At 42.4% G+C, this 25,181-nt stretch overlaps 1 protein-coding gene across 2 annotated transcripts in view; it reads right to left on the minus strand.

The window, feature by feature from the left end:
- The window catches only part of LZTS2 (leucine zipper tumor suppressor 2), a 157,371-nt gene that overhangs the window by 45,552 nt on the left and 86,638 nt on the right, over positions 1 to 25,181 (minus strand). The gene's annotated exons all lie outside the window — the stretch shown is intronic.

Here is a 25,181-nt window from a genome sequence, read left to right on the forward strand (position 1 = left end):
AGCCCACTGCCTGGATCTGTCCCTTCAGTGGCCTCAAAGGAAAGAAAGAACAGACAAGGCTACCAGGACTAGTCAGTGACCACCAACAGTCAGGGGACTGTTACTGTAACACACAAATGCAGCTTTTGTATCATGAGTACTGGACTGACCCAAATAAGTTTGGCAGGATGTGAACCAGTGAGGATTGTCCACTGACAATTAATGTACATTATGGGAATATATTCTTGTGGGGACACCGCGCTTTTATCCCAAAGTGTTTATTGAAGTTGCCTTGTTGTTGTTTAGTTTGGTTTTGAATACATTACAGTTTACTACAGAGACACATTAGACACTATTCCTATATAGCAGTGAGCTCCAAAATGTGGACCTCCAGATGTTGCAAAACTATTTTTTTTTACATTTAAGCTATTGACCGAGTGGTTTTATTAGGCTATATATCTTTTTTTGACATTTTTTTTTGTCTCCCTAGGGCAGTGTCTTCCAAACAGTGTATCTCCAGTTGTTGCAAACCTACAACTCCCAGCATGCCCGGACAGCCTGTCCCTAGAAACACACTATGTAATCTCCGTACGTCAGACGCATATGGGGCAGTTTGGATTGCCAGCGCCCGTAGAAAATATCCCATCAAACCATGAAATGTATGTACAGGAATAGACCTCCTGTGTTAATGGCGGACTGGCTGATCTTGTACACAAGGCCGGTGCAAGAATTTTTGTCTGTACAGGCGAAGGTGAATTTTGTTGATATGATGTTTGATTGCGGGGGTCCGGCCACTGGGACCCCCTGTGATCTCTGGCACAGCACCCCGGTCATCCGGTGCACCGAACGAACTCCACTCCGTGTCGGATGACGGGCAACCACATCCATCACGCCCCCTCCATTCATGTCTATGGGAGGAGGCGTGACGGCTATGTACTATCCATCACACCCCCTTCCATAGAAATTAATGGAGGGGGCGTGGCGTGAAATCACAAACACGGAAGCTCCAAGCTTCCGTGTTTTGAACACTGTGGTCCCCAGCCTGAAGATCAAGGGGTTCCAGCAGCCGGGTCCCCCCGATCAGACATCTTATTCCCTAATCTTTGAATAGGGGATAAGATGTTTAGAAGTGAAATATCCCTTTAAAAATCTGAATCTCAATGGCTGGAGATTCAGATTTCTAAGTCACTTTTATGCACCATTGATTTATACCTATAAATGAATAACCAGACTAGCCCCCCAAATGGCTTCAGCCAAGAAAGCCTCGCTGCTTTGGGGTCCTTGTCCAGTGATATAAGAAGGCAGGCTTGAATATCTGAATCCCCAGCTGTGTCAATGGGCAAGGAATCCCGCCCTCCCAACCCAGATATATATATGGCCACCTGAAGGTCGTTGTCTCTTCCCATGCAGTAGCGGTTGCGTCCCCTGGCCCCTCTCGCCCTCCTGGTGATTGGTAGGCACAGTTGGGGAGCTGTGCTTGGTGGTTGCAGCCAGGAGTCCAGGCATTGTTCCAGCAGGCAGCTACAGTCATGTTGTCCTGGAAGGGTCTGATCCCAGAGCCAAAGTAGTGGGCAGGGAAGTGGTAGACCAGATTTTTGGCCAAGAAAGTCTACCAGCAGGACCACTTACTCCTGATGTATTCACCACTGTAATTTACCTAAGCTTTCAGAGGCAAAGGAATCTTTTTCCGCCCCCTCCCCCCCACCTCAGTGCGCTAAGTCAGCTGCCTAAACTGCCTTACGGTACCGCTGGCCCTGCCTTTACACTGTATGCCTCGCCACTTCACATTCACTAGGGCATTCACTGAATTCATACACAGTACAGCAAAATGCCTACAAAAATAACCATCTTGAATTAACACAAAAGATATATAGATTACAGACATAGAAAATGTTTCTGCTATCATTTGCTTCATTGCCTACATTTAGGTTACTACAGTCTTTAGCATAAACTACACAAAAAAAAATCAAGTCATAATTTTTCATTAAAAAATAGAAATTTTTCTTAGCACTCACAAAAATCAGGAAGTTGCAGTATGAAAGGAAGAACCAGCCGATACCAAAGTCAAATGCAAAGTGCTTTTATTCAGACTATGCTTTGACCGTAACACACTCAAACCAGTGATGTCAATGCATTTCTGGTGTAAACACACCGTTAAAAGACATCTGCAGCGTGATTAACACTTATCCCCTATCCACAGGATAGGGGATAAGTGTTTGATCGCGGGGGGTCCGACCACTGGGACCCCCTGTGATCTCCTGTACGGGGCCGCGGCTGTCCCGTGCAGGGGGCGTGCCAGCCGCAGCATGACGGCACGCCTCCTCCATACATCTCTATGGGACAGGCGGGGAGGCAGCGTTCGTGCCTCCCCGTCTCCCCCATAGAACTGTATGGAGACGGGGAGGAGACGGGGCGTCACAGTCGACCTCTAGGTCGACGCTACGCGCCTTAGCGCTCACCATGAGCGCTAATGCCGGCGCCCTGTTAGGGAGATCGCAGGTGACCCCAACGGTCGGACCCCCCGCAATCAAACACTTATCCCCTATCCTGTGGATAGGGGATAAGTGTTATACTGCTGCAGTTGTCCTTTAATCATGATACCTTCTGGGGAGAAAGCCTGCTATTTGTATCCAAGTAGGTTGCAAGCACCTGATGGAAATTTCTCAGTTAGCAGGCAGTTTACACCACGTGTGGCTGATATGGTCGCCGATCTTCCTGCTGGACCCGGCACCGCATCTTATTCATTTAAAAGCACCGACCGGAGTGAGATAGTGACTCAGATTGGCTCATTTTTTGCACAGTATCAGGTTTTGTAGCCGGACTAAAAACGGCGGCATAGCACGGTTTTCAGTCAGGTTACAAAACCAGATATAGTGCAAAAATGAGCTGAAGCAGTTTTAAAATTTCTCCGCCAAATGTGCTGTAATAACACCCTTAAAAATGTATAAAAATACATAGAAAATACATAAGTATGTAACTAAAGTGTATGTAAAACGTGAACATATAGATGGACTGAAGCACGCTAGGTGGAAAACAGTGTCAAGCTTTTAATATTCCACTTTTTATGAAAAGTTGAAAAAAAGTTGAAAAAAAAAAGATTATTCACTTTTGTTTTTCTTTTGATAGGATGCTATTTGGTTACTAAATGTTTTTATACTAAGATATAGAACTCCCTTTTTATCATTGCCACTCGTTTTTCTACAAAAAAAACCTTAGGTTAAATAATAAAATCTTTTTATAAACCGCATATTGTGACATTGCTACATTATAAAATGATTCTTAAGGATTAATAAATAACAACATATATTGTGAGGACTGCAATTTAAAAACCTAAGAAACGGCTTTATCTAAACTAAAACACTTTTTATATCTGAACTATAACCTTGTTTTATGTATTCAATTTTTAATAACCTTTTCTCAGAAAAACGGTATGTTTACATTACGGAATCTCCGCTCATGGAATTCCAATCAGATTTTGTCTGGCAGCTGCAGCTGAAAACCTTTGGCAGTAGGACCGCGTGGACCTGCGCCAACAACACTGATGGGAATGCAGTCCGTGCGTAAGTCCACCAAAAGAATGAACAGGTTTATTCTTCTGGCGGATTGATTTCAGTGGGAAGTTCTCCGCCGCTGAAATTACATAGTGAGAATGGGTCCGTAGAAGGTCCATTCACAAAGGTTCACACAGCGAAATTCTAGAACACAATTCCACTGGCAAAAATTTCGTAGTGTGAACATATCCAAATAGGTTCTGGGAACATTTATTGGTTAAAGGGGTACTCCGGTGGAAAAACATTTTTTTTTTTCTTTTTTTAAATCAACTGGTGCCGGAAAGTTAAACATATTTGTAAATTACTTCTATTAAACAATCTTAATCCTTCCAGAACTTATTAGCTGCTGAATGCTACAGAGGAAATTCCTTTCTTTTTGGAACACTGATGACATCACGACCACAGTGCTTTCTGCTGACATCTCTGTCCATTTTAGCAACCGTGCATAGCAGATGTATGCTAAGGGCAGCATGGTGGCTTAGTGGTTAGCACTGCTGCTTTGCAGTGCTGGGGCCTTGGGTTCAAATCCCACTAAGGACAACAATAAATAAAGACTTATTATTATTATTATTATTATAACGTCAGCAGAGAGCAGTGTGTTTGTGATGTCAACAAAGAGCATTCCAAAAAGAAAACAATTTCCTCTGTAGTATTCAGCAGCTAATAAATACAGGAAGGATTAAGATTTTTTAATAGAAGTAATTTACAAATATGTTTAACTTTCTGGCACCAGTTGATTTAAAAAAGAAAAAAAATATATTTTTTTTCCACTGGAGTACCCCTTTAATGCTTGCTTTTGAATAAAATTTAAAGTAAAAAGTATCTTAGGCTATGTTCTCATGGCTGAATTTTCAAGACAAATTCCGTGGGATTCTGCTGCACTGCGCACATGGTGGAATTTTCACTGCAAATGTTTCTACCGTGGAAATCCTGATTCTAACGCTGAACCGGTTGAATGTTTCTGCGGATTATGCTTGGGAATGCGTTGCAGTCTATGGAGATGCCTCATTTCCGAGTGGTCCTAGCACCAACGCATCGAGTAAATATGCAGAATTTCCGCCTGTATTTTTCGGCAGACATTCCACACATTTTCGGACGTGTGAACATGGCCTAAGCATAATTACCAGACAAAAGGTTTGAGTAGTATTTACAATCACTGCAACAATATGGGGGAGATTTATCAAAACCTGTCCAGAGGAAAAGTTGCTGAGTTGCGCATAGCAACCAATCAGGTCGTTTCTTTCATTTATGAAAAGGCCTCTGAAAAAGGAAAGAAGCGATCTGATTGGTTGTGACGGGCAACTCAATCACTTTTCCTCTGGACAGGTTTTGATAAATCCCCCCTAGTGTCCATTATGATATATGTTCACAATATTCCGTTTCTCTTTACCCCAATATATATTACAAAAAGGCAAAAGAAAACAACTATTTACAATATATTAAAACAAGTACGTGTGATTGAATTAGTAATGCAAGAAGAGCGAACGTCCTCAGCATCTAATATGCCTCTGTATCATCTTGTTTTGTACATAATTTGCCACCTCTAGATGGACTACTTACTTTCTCAATAGCCCAGATCTTACAACAAAGGCCTTAAGGACATTTTTATCCCCTCCCCTTGTAATGTCGTTTATATGTTCCAGTGCTCTCCCCTTGAGGTACAACATACATACATTATACAACATTGTTCACACTGGATCACATACAGTAAATACACTGTCACTTTTGCATGTCAAATGTTGCTTGATAGAAAATGTTTTATTACCCTCACAAAACTCTTTACTGCGTGTAGCATAAGCAAGTTCTACACAGAAAGGATCCACACCGGTAGAATCCTATCGTTGACAGCCATGTTCTAAATTTATTTGGTTTGACAGCACTGGGGGATTAAAGGGGTATTCCAGATTTTTTTTCTTTATTTGACTATGCTACAGGGGCTGTAAAGTTAGTGTAGTTCATAATATAGTGTCTGTACCTGTGTGTGACGGTTTTCTCACAATTCTTCTGTGATTTTCACTCCAATATTTATTTTTACCAGCATACAAAATGACTGTTGTCCTGACTCACTAGTCAGCTGATGACAGGCAGCCTGTCTGCTTCAATGGGTGGAGGGATCAACCTGCAACTAATGCAACAGCTGTAGGCACCCTGATTGAAAACCACAGGTCTTTTGAATGAATGCAGTTCCTTTATGTTTCATTGGGTAGTGTGGCTGATGAATGGGAGGGAGGAAAATGGAATTATGGGATTTGTAGGCAAAAAAGGAAACTCAAGCAGGAAATACCAGTTCACAAACAGCTAGCCACAGGGTTATGGTAATCTCACAACATAGCCATTTCGCTCCAAGACAAGCGCAGATCCTTACTAAGCATGTCCATTACTGTCTGTCGAATACGTACTAAAATCACCTTATGGTGGATAACCCCTTTAAATACTACCTAAGCTGCTACCTCTTTTAGATACAATACGATGAGTAGCTGACAAAACTAAATCCAATTTAGGATAGGTACGTAACATTGGAAGGTATTTTTGAACAATGTTCTTACAGGGAAAATGACAGTAAACTGGCTCTATACCCAACCGACACTGGCAGGTAAACCGGCACTATATCCAATACTTAGGGTTATAGGCCCAGATTTATCAAAGAGTGTTTAAGGTTGAGTTATTATGATGAATTTTGTGCAGCTCTGCTGTGGTGTGAAAAGCTCTACCACATACACTTTTTCTAGACGCTTGTACCAGTAGACACTTTCCCGGGTCCTGAATTTGGCAGGTTAGGTGTTTTTACTTACTTTCACAGAGCTCCCAGGACATTTCTACTTGCATTTTAGAGGGGTTAAAGCCGGGCATCACCATGATTGGCATTAGAGATGGGTCCTGGTGGCAGATGGCCGCCAGGACCACCCAGCTACGACCTGTGCTCAGCTCCTGAGCTCGTGTCATAGAAGGGGAGTGGGACGCTGTCGTCCACAAGGGATTAAATGTTGAATTGTGGAAGGTAGAAATGGTTCTCACGCCTACTGGTAGGTGGTGTAGCTTTGCGCCTAAAAAGGTACCTTTGCGCACAAAATAGCGGATTTTGACAAAAGTCGCAAATGATAAATACTGCATGGCCAAAAAGAAAAAGTTCTATGGGTAGGCAAAAAGAGTGAAACTGTCTATATCAAAAGACGCATAAAAGTCGCTAAATATGCTGCTTGCCCCTGAACTGCGCCAAAACATAGACAAAAAAATGCTCTAAAAGCAATGATAAATCTTCCCCAGAGTGCGGGTGAACTTACCCAGACCCACAGTCCAGTTACGTAGATACCTGTTACATTAGCATTACCTGCCTTACACAACGTACAAACACCACCACATATGTTCTGCTCTCCTCACTTTGTCAGGGGATGCCCCCTAACAAAGCAAGGAGAGCAGGAAGTATGTTGGGGTGCGTATGTGGTGGTGTTTGTACATTGTGTAAGGCAGGTAATATTTTCCTAGGCTGAAAATTTAAGAAATCGAGTGCTGATTAAAGGGGTACTCCACTGGAAAACATTTTTTAAATCAACTGGTGTCAGAAACAGATTTGTAAATTACTTCTATTTAAAAAAATCTTAATCCTTCCAGTACTTATCAGCTGCTGTTATGATCCACAGGAAGTTCTTTTCTTTTCGAATTTCCATAGCAAATCCCCATAGCAAACCTCTCCTGCTCCGGACAGTTCCTAAAATGGACAGAGGAGTCAGCAGAGAGCACTGTGGTCAGGCAGAAAGTAAATTCAAAAAGAAAAGAACTGTCCAGAGCAGCATAGGTTTGCAGTGGGGATTTTCTCCTGCTCTGGACAGTTCCTGATACGGGCATCAGGTGTCAGCAGAGAGCACTGTGGACAAGACAAAAAAGGAATTCATAAAAGAAAAGAATTTCTTCTGTAGCATACAGCAGCTGATAAGTACTGGAAGGATTAAGATTTATTAATAGAAGTAATTTACAAATCTGTTTAACTTTCTGGCACAAGTTGATAAAAAAAAATGTTTTTTCCAGTGGAATACCCCTTTAAATCCCTATAATGATGATCAGCACCTGATCCGAAAAGATCCTTTAAAGTGTACTAGTCCGTATAAAAACTTTTGACATGTCCTAGAGACAGTGGTTGGAGAGTGTTCAGACCATGATCAATCACTAGAACAAGTGGGGAGAAAACCAAAGGTTTTTCTCCTCACTTTGTCTACATGAACAGGACAATCCTATAGACTTACATTTTGAGCCTTCCCTGGTCAGGTGACACAAAACTAGCAGTGAGCTAAACATTTATGTGTTGTGAATGAAGTGGGGAAGGGTAAGCTGAAGTCAGACTCCTTAGCTTACCTTTCCAAGAGAAAAATGGATTCGGCAGATGAAATCCAACATACCCGATCATTCTCTACCACGAAATCATCAGTTTTATTTTGGGGGGGGGGGGGGGGAAGAAAGTCAGAAATACTCGATATGCATTAGACAGTCAGATTGTCCTGTAAAAATTGGTGGGTTTGGACAAATTTTTATCTAGTTTTTAGACTGATGTAGGAAAAGCAAGTCTTAAAGGGGTACTCCGGTGCCACCTCCATTCATGTCTATGGGAGGGGGCGTGTCGGCCGACACGCCCCCTCCCATAGACATGAATGGAGGGGGCATGGCGTGACGGCACAAGGGCGATCAGACATCATATCCCCTATCCTTTGGATAGGGGACAGGATGTCTAGCAGTGGAGTACCCCTTTAAAAAATGAGTGCTCATGAGTGAAGTTTTAAAAAGTTAAAAATTGAAAAAAAGAAGGTACCAAATGTCTATTGTCTTCAGAGATGCTACTCCACTTAACAAAATTATCCTTAAAAAACCTAAATGCAGACTAAATGGCCATCATTACATATGGCTGTAATTACACATCATGCCAAGATCTGTTATTATCTAATCTTCGCAGTGCGGTGGAGCTGTCACTTAACCACATTGCAAAACATCCATTATTCATGTGGCCTAAAATACGGGAACGTATAATACATCCCTGAATGATCTCCATGCAAGCGAACAATATCTCCTGCAGCTAGTCTCATTTTATTACCATAAAATGTCCGTATAGTCCGATTTTTTCCCCCCTTTTTTCCCTCATTCAAAGACCTTGTAAACAAAAATACTATGGAAATCTCTGTGCTAGCCATAGTTCCAAAATAATGTAACTACTCTATATAGAGAAACAGACTTACCTAAGTTATATCCCACAGCATAAGGTTACCCCAGGTCATTATATACTGTACGTAACATGTCATCTCAGTTCCACATCTATCAGTCACAACGCAAGGTGTCTGAACGCTCAACAGCATTTCTCACAGTTTTTTAGGAATCAATGCTATCTATCTTTTTAGTGCCCGTTCACATCATGTTTTACCCCTATGTTGCTGGTTTACATAGGCAACCTGTCACAAAGGTAGGACTAGTACTGCAGGGTACTACCATCGTCCCATTTAGTTAAATGGACCGAATGCAGTCTTGGGGTACGTTCAGACGATCGGATTTTTGCTGTGTATTTCGTTGCAAATCCGCCGCTGAAGGACCTCTATATGCTGCCTTTACATGTGCCTGCTCGGAGTGGCAATACGCCGCTACGAGCAGACACACTGCGATGTGCGAGTCGCCTTGCGTATGCGCAGTATACTCGAAAATCGCGGCAGCTCTTGGAGCGGCCGTGATGCATGCGAGTACGCCCGCGCATGCGCGGCGACTCGCACATCGTTTCAGTGTGTCTTCTCGTAGCGGCGTATTGCCACTCCGAGCAGGCACATGTAAAGGCAGCATATAGAATTCCTTCTACGGCGCTCGTCTGAACGTACCCTAATAGTGACTAAGTTCAGTAGTCCATTAGTCCATATACTCAAAATTCCTTAAAGGGGTACTCCGCCCCTACATCTTATCCGCTATCCAAAGGATAGGGAATAAAATGTCTGATCGAGGGGGGGTCCTGCCGCTGGGGACCCCTGCAATCTTGGCTGCGGCACCCCAGACATCCGATGCACGGAGCAAACTCTGTTCCGTGCTGGATAACTGGCGATGCGGAGGCTCGTAACGTCATGGCCATGCCCCCTCAATGCATGTCTATGGGAGGGGGCGTGACGCCCCCTCCCATAGACTTGCATTGAGGGGGCATGGTCGTGACGTCACGAGCGGTGCGCGGCCGTGACGTCATGAGCCTCCGGCGCTGCACCAGACGCTCTAAACGAACACAGGGTGCAGCAGGGAGATCGCAGAGGTCCCCAGCGGCGGGACCCCCCACAATCAGACATCTTATGCTTTAGATTGGGTGTGTTAGTCCCAGTTCCTGCGATAGACAAGCTGCTGCTAGAAGTGACTTACTGTTGAGATATGTACAGTAAAAAAGCCTAAATTACTCCGATTTTTAATTGCTTTAAGTTTCACATGCACTAGAACTGGAGGGTGGAGAAGGAACGAGACAAAATGTTTTAAAATTCTGTTCTATAAGAACAATATCAACTTTTTAAAATAGATCTGTAAGATAAAACCTGATGGGCCCAACACTAAACTGAGCTCCAGCGTGTCATCTTTCTATTGTTTAGTGCGTATCATGCGAATTTCAACATGATATATCAGAAATTTTAGAAAATTCTAAATGTGGAACCCCAAAAACAGAATATATAGAGGTATATAAAGGGGTTACCCCAGGAACAGACTATATAGGGGTTAGCTGCAATTTCTAATAATTAAAGAAAGCTTAAAGGGGTACTCCCGTGGAATTTTTTTTTTTTTTTAATGAACTGGTGCCAGAAAGTTAAACAGATTTGTAAATTACTTCTATTAAAAAATCTTAATCCTTCCAGTACTTTTAAGGGGCTGTATACTACAGAGGAAATGCTTTTCTTTTTGGATTTCTCTCATGTTACGACCACAGTGCTCTCTGCTGACATCTCTGTCCATTTTAGGAACTGTCCAGAGCAGCATATGTTTGCTATGGGGATTTTCTCCTGCTCTGGACAGTTCCTAAAATGGACAGCAGAGGTCAGCAGAGAGCACTGTGGTCATGACAGAAGAGAAATCCAAAAAGAAAAGCATTTCCTCTGTAGTATATAGCCCCTTAAAAGTACTGGAAGGAGCAAGATATTTTTAATAGAAGTAATTTACAAATCTGTTTAACTTTCTGGAACCAGAAAGTTTTCCATGGGAGTACCCCTTTAAAATAGGTCCTTGATACCCTTTCACAAACAATCTTCTCCAATATCCGGACCCTCAGAACCATCCAATACTGAACTTGTCCTTTATCTGGAATTTGGATAAAAAAGCTTACTTGGCTTTCAGAGTTTTGTGTGGGCTGTAAGGCTGTAACATTGCAATGCAGGGAGTAGAACAAAACACAGGATTCCTCCGAGATGTACAAGTTAATTAATGGGACAGAAGTTCATGGACAAGAAGGAGGCGATAAGGAAAATAATTAACTCTTTTGCTATAGAAGCAGGAATAGTGTTAAAGGTCTTTAGTGACCGTCATGTCTATACAGCCCCGGAGAACCCCTTAAGCTGGGGATGTCCCGATACCAAAACTGGTATTGGGACTTATACCGGACAATGTCCACATTACCTAATCCGATACCTGCTGACGGGACCCTCGCCGGCAGGTATCAATAAGGTGCGTTAGGCCCGCTGCACTATCCATGCAGGTTAAAAAGTGTCCGGTTGTGACATCATTATATATTCCTTTTCTGCGACATCACTTCGTAGAATGTGACAAATTGTAGCAGGGTCCTGCCTTAATTGGCTGAGCTGTAAAGTGAAGTATTAACCCCCAGCAGTAGGAGGTGGAGCGCAGCGATTGCTACAGGGGAGCAAGGAAGGTAAGTACAGTTGTTTTTTTTTGTTTAGGCAGCTCGGCAGAGCCTGGGAAATCTTCATTGTCTCCAAGGAACTGACAATAAACCCAACAATAATCATTAACAAGAATAAGAATAATGAAGATAATAACATTATATGTATGTTTGTATATTTTTAGGGGGGAAAATGCTCTATACCTCTTACAACAAGGGTTCTCTCCACTGTCTTGTCCATGTAGCTATTTCCTGTGGGTCTCTGCACTTAAAGCAGGGATCTATGCAGGCTTCTGGCTTGTCACATGTGAGGCATGTCACAGAGCCTTAGTGCATGGAGCAGCCAGTTATCAGCTCTGAGGAGTAAGGGAGGAAGTTCCCACATGAAATGTGAGAGCAAGAAAGGGAACACCCCCTCCTCCTCAGTAAACTGCGTGGAAAACTTTTTTTTTTTTTTTTAATCAACTGGTGCCAGAAAGTGAAACTGATTTGTAAATCACTTCTATTAAAAAATCTTAATCCTTCCAGTACTTTTTAGGGGCTGTATACTAAAGAGAAATCCAAAAAAGAAATGCATTTCCTCTGATGTCACGACCACAGTGCTCTCTGCTGACCTCTGCTGTCCAATTTAGGAACTGTCCAGAGCAGGAAAAAAATCTCCATAGCAAACATATGCTGCTCTGGACAGTCCCTAAAATGGACAGCAGAGGTCAGCAGAGAGCACTGTGGTCATGACAATCTTTTTTGGATTTCTCTTTAGTATACAGCCCCTAAAAAGTACTGGAAGGATTAAAACATTTTTATAGAAGTAATTTACAAATCTGTCTGGCACCAGTTGACCAGTTAAGCCTGGAACATATATTTTTTTTCATCTCCATTAATGCTGGATTGGAAGCTACATTGGATGGCACCCAACTTCCCCCAGAAACAGGTATAACTAAAATGGTTAAATTGAACTTTTAATAACTTTACAATTTACTAGCTTCTTTTATTCAAGGTGGTTTATTCTGTAAATGACACAAAGTTTGATACCACATATGCCTGCAGTAGAGACTGGTCTTAATTATCCAACTGATCTGCCGCCATGCTCCCTATTAGAACCATGGAAATATAATGAGTATTTATATAAATCCAGTAAATTAGAAAAAAAACGACAGTGTAAGACTGTAGCGGATACAAGTGTGCCTGGAAATGCTTTCTCAGGGCTGCGAGCCATTGGTTTTTCTAGCAGGCACAGCAGCAGGAATGCGTCCCATTCATTGGGGAGGTGACTTCAAAGCATGGCGGGGCGGATCGTGTTGTGTTTATTGTCAGCTCCTTGGAGACAATGAAGATTTCCCAGGCTCTGCCGAGCTGAAAGGAAAGATTTCTTTTCCAACCAGCACCAAATAATCACTGCCATTCTTCTCTTCCCATTTTATTTAGAGACTGCTGAGAAATAGAAAGCAGATGAAGGAAGGCGGCCCGACAGCCTAAAACCCAGGTTTATGTGACCAATCTGGGCATTCATGCTCACAATTTTGGTTCACATGAAAGATTTCCACCCCCCCCCCCCCTGTACTGTATAATACACCATTTTATTTGAAGAAGTTAGCACTAATCTGTTCATGCCATCAAATTATCAAATTAACCTAAACCAACCGTGATCTCCAATCTGTGGACCTCCAGCTGTTGCAAAACTACAACTCCCAGTGGGCCCGGACAGCCGTTGGCTGTCCGGGCCTACTGGGAGTTGTAGTTTTGCAACAGCTGAAGGTCCATGGTGTGCTACATATCTCGTCTAGGTTTCATTTATAAACACAAATATTTCCCTGTCTTGCAAAAAAAAACTTCCATAAACAACATATAGATACAAACCAATGCTAACACAAAGCCCGGGGATGGCGGTCAGAAAGTAAGTGAACCCCTCTCAATCTGAATTTCCGTGTAAGCCGTTGTTGAAAGAAATATTATTTAAAGATCAAAAACATTTTTTGAATGGACCATGAACCGATAAAATGTCATAAAAACACTATGAAGGTAAAAGTTGACTCTAAGGCTGGGTTCACACCACGTTTTGTTAAATACGGTTCCCGTATACGGCTGGGAGGAGGGGGGGGCTTAATCGCGGCGCCCGCACTCAGCCGTATTCGGGAACCGTATTTAATGTATGTCTATGAGCCGACCGGAGTGAACCGCAGCCTCCGGTCGGCTTTGTTTTCGCCCGCATGCGGTTTCCCGAGCGCAGGCAAAAACGTGGTCGACCGCGTTTTTGCCTATGGTCAGGAAACCGCATACGGCCGAAAATGAAGCCGACCGGAGGCTGCTTTTTAATAAATCTACTGGTGCTAGAAAGTTAAACAGATTTGTAAATGACTTCTATTTAAAAACCTTAATCCTTCCAGTATTTATCAGCTGCTGTATGCTCCAGAGGAAGTTCTTTTCTTTTTGAAATTTCTTTTCTGTCTGACCACTAGTGTTGCTCGCGAATATTCGCAATTCGAATTTTATTCGCGAATATCGCATATTCGCGAATTCGCGAATATAGCGCTATATATTCGTAATTACGAATATTCTTTTTTTTTTTATTTTTTTTTTTTCACAGTACACATCACAGTGATCATCCCTCTCAGCTTCCAGCTTATGTGGTGTAAGAAGGCTCTAATACTACTGTGTGAGACTGGTGTGCGAATTTTCACTTATGCTAATTTTTGTATATGCAAATTTTCGTATATGTTAATTTTCGCGCACGCGAATATTCGCATATGCGAAAATAAAACGAGAATATTACGAATATGCGAATATTCGCGAATATGACGAATATTCGTCCATATATTCGCGAATATTCGCGAATTCGAATATGGCCTATGCCGCTCAACACTACTGACCACAGTGCTCTCTGCTGACACCTCTGTCCACGTCAGGAACTGTCCAGGGGAGGAGAAAATCCCCATAGAAAACCTCTCCTGCTCTGGACAGTTTCTGACATGGACAGAGGTGTCAGCATAGAGCACTGTGGTCAGACAGAAAAGAAATTTCAAAAAGAAAAGAACTTCCTCTGGAGCATACAGCAGCTGATAAGTAATGGAAGGATTAAGGTTTTTAAATAGAAGTAATTTACAAATCTGTTTAACTTTCTGGCACCAGTTGATTTAAAAAAAAAAATAGTTTTCCATCGGAGTACCCCTTTAACTATAAAAAAATTGACATAACTCTTCCCCCATTTAATAAATGGGTTCTCTACTGGAAAGCGAGACTAGAAAATAAAGATATTAAAAAGTTAGGAGCATCAATCATGTTAAAATTTAGGTAGATATCAATTTTTAAGGGGAGTCTTGGGGCCCTATTTCACTGGGCGATTCATACTACCCTTAGACCTGTGTTTTCCAAACAGTGTGTCTCCAGCAAAACTACACCCCCCTTAAAAAATTTATATCTGCCTAAACCCCCCGTTGAAAACCCAAGCTTTGGAGGAACTCTCCTGTCCTGCATGACACCCTTACTGGAGATGGGTAAGGTGTAGTGCTTGATTTGACCTGTGGTGGTGCTAGAGAGCAACAGAAAACTTTTTGAGAGGTTTTACCGATAGATTGGAACTGGGTCCTGGCACAGGGATAATTTGTGATTAGCTTACATTCAAGGGATTCTTCTGATAAGTAGGGATTGTCCAAAAGCAGAGAACACCTTTAATCTAGCAAGATAAGAATACCAATTAGAAACTCACATAAATACCGAAATGTATCAGGGCCTATAAAGCCTTGTTCCCACACTGTCTTTATACACATATTTTGACACATATCATGCAGTGTGCAGAGGGTGTACCATAGTTTCCACTGTGAACTGCAAGGCTTTTTGTGTATATTCCACATAGAAGATGAACAGCCAGGATGCATATTAGCTTTTAACATGGTAAAAAATAAAAAATAAATAAAAATAAATAAACATGCCACAGAAGTCCAAGGCTACATTACGATTTTTGACCCGTATCTTAAGGCGTATTTTTTCGAATAAAAAAATATGCAGTGTGAAAACATTCTAAGGGTCTTGTAAAGGGTCACTAGCAGAGCTTATGACCATATGTTATTGGGTTCAGAGTAGAGGATTGCAATGGATTTGCACTATATAAAACTGGCGGGAGCAAGTCTTTAGCGGGCAATCCTAGAACATGCAGCAGGTGAAATGGCACAAGGGGGTGATTACTTGGCACACGGTGGTAATAAAGTGGGGGGGGGCTAAAAAAGTTGCACAAGGGGGGGGGGGCTCTCTCTAAAAGCTGTGACAAAATGTTTGCAGGAGCGGGCGGGATTGAACACAAATGTTGCAAGAGAAGAGCGGACAGGAGTGGAATACACAGACTGTAATGGTCAGAAATCCAGCGGGAGTCCAGTGCAGGGCTCTAGTTTAGCATTTAGTGTGCAGTCAGCTTCTGAGCTCCCCCTAGTGGTGGCTGCAGACAAAGAAGACCCTTCACTTTGTTGTCTGCCTTAGATACCACCACATCCTTTTATGACATGATGATCTGTAACAGGTAGATCCCCAAATCGGGATCCCCCTATACAAATCTAGTGCTACTATAGAGGAGTACAGTGGGCACACTGAAGGCAATGGAGCGTCATTGACTTCAATGGGTGTCCGGTAATGAACACTTACACCAGTGTTTTCCAACCAGGTTTTCCTCCAGTTTCCTCCAGCTGGAACCCTGGTTGGGAAACCTTGACTTACACAGAAGTTTTAGTCAGGATCTCCATGTAGTAAGATCTTCTTCAATCTACTGTCTCAGAGGGACCCAAAATCAGACACTGGATAATCTCTTCACAAAAAAAAACCTTAAACTTTTGCAAAATCGAGACCCTTACCGAGCATGCTGAATGCGATATGATAAGCCGCCATAATGGCACAAAAAAATAGAAAACATACACAACGTCTTATGGCATGACTGGCACTATTACAGGATCTACACCATCCCCCAATAAATAAAGCACATTTTAGTGTATGGCGCTTTATATACAATGCAGACACAGAAAGAATGCCGCTCCCAGGACATCTCATCAAAGTATCATTTTTTGGCAGGCAGACAGTACACGAATGTGCAATATATGATCCTTTTCCATGGGTTTTGGGACTGCACTAGAACCGCAGAAGTCAGCTTTGTTTTCCTGCGATTAGCAAACACTTTCATCATTCTGTATTCTGCCAAGTCTGCTTTATGGAGGCACTTTCCCCTTACAGGCCGCCATTCATCAAACATAAGTGGTACTGAGTCACTCCAGGGCTGGCTCTATTTATACACTATCTGCCATAATGCACCAGTACATAAGCCAGGGGCCTACTCTCTCAGGTACTTTTCACCTCAGTGCATCTAACTGTTTCATACGGGAATCTACATCCATTTCTGTCTATTTATGTTATTGGAACCAGAAAATACTAATTTTCCTGATTTCTATTCAATATATGTTAACAAGCAGAAAATATACAAATATATTATAAAATACTGATACTGCACACACAGGTCATATACAGAAGGATACTAAAAACCAGGTATAACCCAGCAGAATGCCACTAAGGCTGGGCTCACATCAGCGGTTTTCATTTCCGTTCCTCAGATCCGTTGAGGTGTCTGAGAAACTGAAAGGAATGGATCCCATCCATTTCAATGGCTGACCTTTCATTTCCGCTAGCATCAGTTGCCCTCGTTCACATTGGGAGTCAGTTGTTCTCTGACCAGTTTTAGGAGTGCTCGGCGCAAAAATAAAGATCAGAGTGGACCTAGAACAGGAGCACAACAGCAATGTAAACCTAGCCTTATTTTGATGGGAAAAAAATGCTGGGCATGCACTAATCTTTTTTCCATCAGAAATAACGGATATCATGACATTCGCTATAAATGGTGACAGTAACCTCCTTCTGCGCCCGTTACTTTTAAACTTTACTGTAAAGGTGGCAATACACTTTTAGCTGTCTGAAAAGCCGGCAGCCATCTCTCCTCCCTTTCCATAGACCTGAACATTCGTCGGGGCAAACGTTCAGTGGCCTCTGTGAAGATAGGAGGGGTAAGCTGCAGCCAGACAGCTCCGGTGGTGACTTATTTCACTCTGAGAACAGTAGGATCGAGCAGTTAAAATCCAACATGTCTGACCCTTCTTTCCCCCAACATCATCTGTTAGGATAGAGTCGAGAGGCCTTTATATACTTTATAGTCAGCCAGACCCACCAAGATTAGTGGTTTCATCCAACTTTTATCTAATGTGTATGGGCACTCTTAGTCATTCCAATATGCATGACAAGAGAAAGTATATGTAGGAAGGGGAGTGCAGAAATGTCACAGACACTTTAAAGGGTACCTTTCATCAAAAAAAAAAAAACTTTTGATATATTATAGATTAATGTATGCAGAATAACTTTCCAATTGCATGTTATTAAAAAAATATGCTTTTTTCTATTTAATTTTCCACTTTGAAAAAATGACCACTAGAGGTCTCCCTACCAGTCCTGGCCGTAAGCCCTTTTTTTAGATTTCACACTCATGCTGGAGTCATAAATCTCAGACTGCAGCCGGGACACAGACAAGCTCAGCACTGCTCCCTGCCATTCAATTAGACAGGCAGGTGCCAGCACTGTCCTCATAGCACAGCAGGGCATACTCCTGACTCTGCCTTACTGCATGCCCTCATTCATTTTACTATCTGAGCTCCGATTCTTCTCTTTGTACATGCAGATGTCAACAGAGAGACGATTCAGAGCTTCCAGCTGAGTTTGTCTGTGTCCCGGCTGCAGTCTGAGATTTAGGACTCCAGCATGAGTCTGAAATCTATAAAAAGGGCTTGCGGCCAGGACTGGTAGGGAGACCTCTAGTGGTCATTTTTTCAAAGTGGAAAATTAAATAGAAAGAAGCATATTTTTTTAATAACATGCAATTGGAAAGTTATTCTGCATACATTAATCTATAATTATTTTTTATATGATTTTTTTGATGAAAGGTACCCTTTTAGCAGGAACAACAGAGAAGCTGTCCATAGCAACCAATCAGGTTGCTTCTTTCCTTTTTACAACAGGCCTCTGAAAAATGAAAGCTGGAATCTGATTGGTTGCTATGGGCAACTGCACCGCTCTTCCTTTGCCCAAGGTTTGATAAATATCCTTCAGGGTATTTTAGCTTTGCTCACATAGAGGCACAGCGGGTGGAACAGTTACTGTCAACTAGTACACAATACTTCCCGATTCTCTCACACTTGGTGGGCAATAAGTATCGAACCGGAGAACAGCGGACCAAATAAATATAGCTTTTCTTGAAGAAATGTGCGCCACAACGCAAATTCTTCAGGTGTCACGATGGCCAACAGCTTTTGCCAGAACCTGCTGTGCTGGAATCGGTCTACAGCAGGTTTTTTTTAAACAGCGTGTCTCCAGCTGTTGCAAAACTACAACTCCCAGCATGCCCGGACAGCCTTTGGCTATCCGGGCATGCTGGGAGTTGTAGTTTTGCAACAGCTGGAGACACACTGTTTGGAAAACACAGGTCTAAGGGTAGTATGAATCGCCCGGTGAAATAGGGCCCCAAGACTCCCTCCTACGACAGCCTGCCCTCACTAGGTGCTATTCACAGGGTAGCACAACCTCTTACGTTTCGGTGCTTTAGTGTCTCTCAGGGTCTTTGCAACCACTAGGATGTCACCCATTTCTAAGCGTAAGGAACATGCAGTTCACCCCTATAGTAAAGCCATATTAGAACTCTTTTAGGCCCCTTTCACACTACAGGTATCATCCTGTAGAAATCCTCCATTATTACTCCCGGCAAAAAGTCCTGAAAACGGGCGTCAAAAAATCCTATTCATGTCAATGGGATTTTATGAACATCCTTTTGCATCAGGCATGTCTGTTTTCACTAATCTCTGTTATTTTTCCCGGTACAAAAGACGGTGCATGCACAAATGTTTCGTCCGGCAAAAAAAAAAAAAAAAAAAATGGTGAAAAACCGGACGTTAAAATTTAATATTGAAGTCTATGGGAACCAGATGTTAAAAAAAACATCCGTTATCATCCGTTATTATCAGGTTTTTTAACATCCGTTTTTTGTACTGATCATGCTCAGTACAGCTTTACAAAAAAAAGGGTTAAAAAACTGATTTCAAAAAACGTATGTAACTGGTAATAACAGATGATGATGGATGAATAACATCAGCTTTTTAAGAAAAAAACATTAAAGGGGTACTCCAGTGGAAAACTTTTTTTTTTTTTATTTTTTTTAAATCAACTGTTGGCAGAAAGTTAAACAGATTTGTGAATTACTTCTATAAAAAAAAAAAATCTTAATCCTTCCAGTACTTATTAGCTGCTGAATACTACAGAGGAAATTATTTTCTTTTTGGAACACAGTGCTCTCTGCTGACATCACGAGCACAGTGCTCTCTGCTGACATCTCTGTTCATTTTAGGAACTGTCCAGAGCAGCTGCAGCATATGTTTGCTATGGGGATTTTCTCCTACTCTGGACAGTTCTTAAAATGGACAGAGAGCACTGTGCTCGTGATTCAGCAGAGAGCTCTGTGTTCCAAAAAGAAAAGAATTTCCTCTGTAGTATTCAGCAGCTAATAAGTACCGGAAGGATTAAGATTTTTTTTAATAGAAGTCATTTAAAAATCTGTTTGACTTTCTGCCACCAGTTGATTTAAAAATAAAAAAATAATAATTAAAAATTAATAAAAAGTTTTCCACCCCTTTAAAAATAACGCCATTATTTAAAAAAAACTGATGAAAAAACGGATGCAATAACTGATAATAACGGATGATAACTGATCCGTTCTTTTCAGTTATCATCCGTTTTTTTTCATCTGTTTTTGTAAAATAACGGCAGTAAAAAAGCAGGATGACACCTGTAGTGTGAAAGGGGCCTTATAGCATAAAAGCATGGTGGGCACATAGGCCACGTCAGCCCACCCAATGGAGATACCAGACGACTTCCTTTGCAGACATCCTGTGATATCAGAGTTCAGGATGTTATTTCTGTATTGGGACATGGCTATGTGCATTATCTTTGTATTGTGATGTTTAGCTTCTTATCTAGTTGCTGTGACATTACTATCTTCATGATTACTGTTCAGATGGATGACTGTTTATTGTGTCTGTATTATACCATTACCGTACGTATCACCTCTGAGTTCTGGGACATAACTAGAGATGAGCGAACTTACAGTAAATTCGATTCGTCACGAACTTCTCGGCTCGGCAGTTGATGACTTTTTCCTGCATAAATTAGTTAAGCTTTCAGGTGCTCCGGTGGGCTGGAAAAGGTGGATACAGTCCTAGGAGACTCTTTCCTATTACTGTATCCACCTTTTCCAGCCCACCGGAGCACCTGAAAGCTGAACTCATTTATGCAGGATAAAGTCATCAACTGCCGAGCCGAGAAGTTCGTGACGAATCGAATTTACTGTAAGTTCGCTCATCTCTAGACATAACTATAGGCATTATTCCAGTGCAGTGACATCACTGTGTGCTTTTTCGGGGATATAGGTATATGAGGCATAGGTGAAAGTAATATTAGCACTATATACTGTGTAGTTAGGTGAGGGTTCTTTTACAGACTTCGCATCTGGGCCCAGGAACTTCAAGGTGTGCCGCAAGCATTGATGTAAATCTGTGTACAGTGGTCCCTCAAGTTACAATATTAATTGGTTCTGGGACGACCATTGTATGTTGAAACCATTGTATGTTGAGACCAGAACTCTATGGAAACCTGGTTATTGGTTCTAAAGGCACCAAAATGTCATCCAAAAAATAATAAAAAGGGAGAATTAAAGAAAAATAAGTAGATAACTAATATAGATAAAGCAAATACTTACATATAAAAGTAAGAAAGATCTGCTGGGAGCTGTAAATCATGGTCTATGTCAGTGTTTCCCAAGCATGGAGCCTCCAGCTGTTGCAAAACTACAACTCTCAGCATGCCCGGACAGCAAAAGGCTGTCCGGGCATGCTGGGAGTTGTAGTTTTGCAACAGCTGGGGGCACCCTGCTTGGGAAACACTGGTCTATGTAGAGGACAGGGGGTCCTGTACAGTACACGCACTACTGTAACATGGAGTAAAGTAACATGGTGTCGCCCTTACCTGGTGTCCAAAGGAGCAGGTAACCCTGGTACAGGTAAAGTGTACAGAACATGTAATACCTTCCTGTACTGTAGGGGGCGCTACCAGACATCAGTCAGTGCATACGCTTCAGTAATACAGGGGTTTTACCAGTGAAATGCCCATTCTGATTGGTCAATTCTTCCGGCCATTGACACGTTTCACAGATCTGGACTGTATGTAGCATTGTATGGTGAGTCTGGTTTCAACTTACAATGGTCCAGAAAAGACCATTGTATGTGGAAACTATTGTATGTTGAGGCCATTGTAAGTTGAGGGATCACTGTACTTATCTGAGGCTTTAGTGGACATACACTAATACTGAGCTCCTGGTCTTGTTCTCCTCATGAAGATTACAGACTATTTTAGTTATATTAGCCAAGTAAAAGTCCCTTTGAGAAAATAATTCAGCACATGTCCTGTATGTTTAAACAAGCACTGTTAGAATTACAACTTGTTCTATGTCGTACATCTTGGCAAAACATTAACCTTTCTAATATACTTTACAAAACATTTGTATCTTCTTTTTTATAGAAATCATGGCTGATAAAAATGACCATTAGGGGTCCTCATACCATTCAGAACACGGTCCTGTCCGCTTACAGTATCATCCTTGTCCCAGTTGAAGGGGCACTCCGCCGCAAACATTTTATCCCCTATCTAAAGGATCTCTGGCGCGGTACCCCATCATTCGGCGCACGGAGCGAACTCCACTCCGGGCCCGATGACTGATGATGCGGCCGCCTCCATTCACTTCTATGGGAGGAGGTGTGACGGCTACGTCATAGCCATCACGCCTGCTCCCATTGACATAAATGGAGAGGGCATGGCGTGCAGTCACTGAAGCTGCCACTGCCAGCACAGAGATCGTGGGGGTCCCCAGCGGCAGGACCCCCGCGATCTAGCATCTTATTCCCTATCCTTTGGATAGAGGATAAGATGTTTGCGGCAAAGTACCACTTTAAGCACAGGCTGGGACAAAGTCCAAAAAGTGAGGGCTGGACTTGCACTCCTCTGTGCTCACTCCTGTCCTGTCTATCAAACTGCAGCATGAAAACAGAGAGGAGGGGGTTGCAGAGCAGCCTGAAGTGATTGGATAAAGAGCACAGCACAGCAGACTCAGGGAGGAAGTGAATGCATGGTAAGTGAGGGTGGGCTCAGCGCTTGAGTGAGCAGCAGAATGAGTGAGCAGCAGAACGCAGAGATGTGTGTGCTAAATACAGAGGATAGACAAATAAAAAATACATGTAAATAATCTGCATGACCTAGTGAGTAGCATATACAGTGATCCCTCAACTTACAATGGCCTCAATATACAATAGTTTCAACATACAATGGTGTTTTCTGGACCATTGTAACTTGAAACCAGACTCAACATACAATGCTACGGACAGTTCAGATCTGTCAAACGTGTCAATGGCTGGAAGAACCGACCAATGAGAATGGGCATTCACTGGTAAGACCCCTGTATTACTGAAGCATATGCACTGACTGGTGTCTGGTAGCGCCCCCTACAATACAGGGAGGTATTACATGTTCTGTACTACTCTTTACCTGTATTACTGAAGTGCATGCACTGACTGGTGTCTGGTAGCGCCCCCTACAATACAGGGAGGTATTACATGTTCTGTACTCTTTACCTGTATTACTGAAGTGCATGCACTGACTGGTGTCTGGTAGCGTCCCCTACAGTACAGGGAGGTATTACATGTTCTGTACTCTTTATCAGTGCAGGGTTAGCTGCTCCTTTATACACCAGGTGAGGGCGGCTTCATTTTACATTTTTAGGACATTGCGTGTACTGTACAGGACACTGAATAAGCTCCTGTCCTCTACATAGACCAGCGTTTCCCAACCAAGGTGCCTCCAGCTGTTGCAAAACTACAACTCCCAGCATGCCCGGACAGCCGAAGCTGGGAGTTGTAGTTTTGCAACAGCTGAAGGCACCCTGGTTGGGAAACGCTGACATAGACAGTGATTACAGCTCCCAGCAGATCTTTCTTACTTTTATATGTAAGGATTTGCTTTATCTATATTAGGTATCTACTTATTTTTCTTTAATCCTCACTTTTTCCTATTTTTGGATGACCTTTTGGTGGCTTCAGAACCAATTACCAGGTTTCCATAGTGTTATGGTCTCAACATACAATGGTTTCAACATACAATGGTCGTAACTTGAGTGACCACTGAATAAGCATGACTAAGGGGCCGTGCCCCTGAAACGTAGCGCGGCAGGTTTGTACCTGTGTCTCTCTCCATCAGACCAAGGTATGTCATTTTACATCTTGCATTGTATGATTACCGGGACAATCATGTCTGAAAACATTATGAAAATATATCAATAAATAAGATTAAAGAAAGAAAGAGGATGTGAGTGTCCATTATGGACTGATGAACTCAGATAGGGGTATGATGTGTCAGCATCTGAAAATAGCCACATTTTTTCACTTTGCTATCTTCTGAGCAACTTGTTCACTTATTAACTAATAATTATCAATTGTGTGTCATGCTTTTTTTCATACAGTATATTCTCCATCACTATCTTACGCCTCCCCATCACTATCTCACTATCCCCATCACTATTTCCTCCCCCCCATAGAATGCATTATACCCCTTTGAAGTAGTCGTCTATATCTAGTGATAAGTAGAAATCACAGCAAAAAAAAAAAAAGTAGGAAATTCTCCACATCACCGCAGAGTGGACATGGGGTCAACCTAGGATTCGTCTTTTGTGTCCTTGTAAACTGAGGGGGGGGGGGGGGGGGGGGCATAGCTAGAGGGGTTGGGACCTTGTTCATTATTGCATCATCAATAGTCCGAGTTTGATAGAAATTATTAATGCTGAATTCTATTCATGATTCTAACATCAATAGTCTTTTAAGTGCCACAAATAAGACACAATAGCGTTCTTCCACCACCTAAATTACCCATTGAATCTTTATGGTGACAGAATTATATAAAATGACGAAGTAAAACAAAGACCAGGATGCCAACCCTGAGGCTTCAGCTTAGGTGGTCCTTCCAAAAGATCAGATCAGCTGCATTAGTAGTGTATGGACTTCCTGCATTCCTAACCATGCACATTAAGGTCAACTGAGCGTATAAATGATCTGACCATAAATGTGACCGGCTGGAATATAAGGGCAATGGAGAGAAACAGAGAGAAAAAACAAACAAACACAAATGATGGCACCATGCATACCTGGTCCAGTCATTCACCACCATCCTTAATGAATGATTGTCTCCTTATTATTATTCTACAAGAATCAACAAAAGTGGCCAGTTTATTTTTGTATCGTAGGTACCGTATATACTCGAGTATAAGCCGACCCGAATATAAGCCAAGGCCCCTAATTTCACCCCAAAAACCGACGAAAAGTTATTGCCTCGACTATAAGCCTAGGGTGGGAAATACATCATCCCCCCCTGTCATCATCCAGTTCCCCGTCATTAACACCCCCATCATCATCACCCTGTCATCATCCCCCCCTTCATCATCCCCCCCCTTCATCATCCCCCCCCTTCATCATCCCCCCCTTCATCATCCCCCCCTTCATCATCTCCCCCTTCATCATCACCGCCTGTCATCATCCCCTCCTTCATCATCACCGCCTGTCATCATCCCCCCCTTCATCATCACCGCCTGTCATCATCAGCCCCTCATCATCACCGCCTGTCATCATCACCCCCCCACCTTCATCATCACCGCCTGTCATCATCACCCCCCC

This window comes from Hyla sarda, chromosome 7 (assembly GCF_029499605.1).
Source record: "Hyla sarda isolate aHylSar1 chromosome 7, aHylSar1.hap1, whole genome shotgun sequence".
Taxonomy (NCBI): Eukaryota; Metazoa; Chordata; class Amphibia; order Anura; family Hylidae; genus Hyla; species Hyla sarda.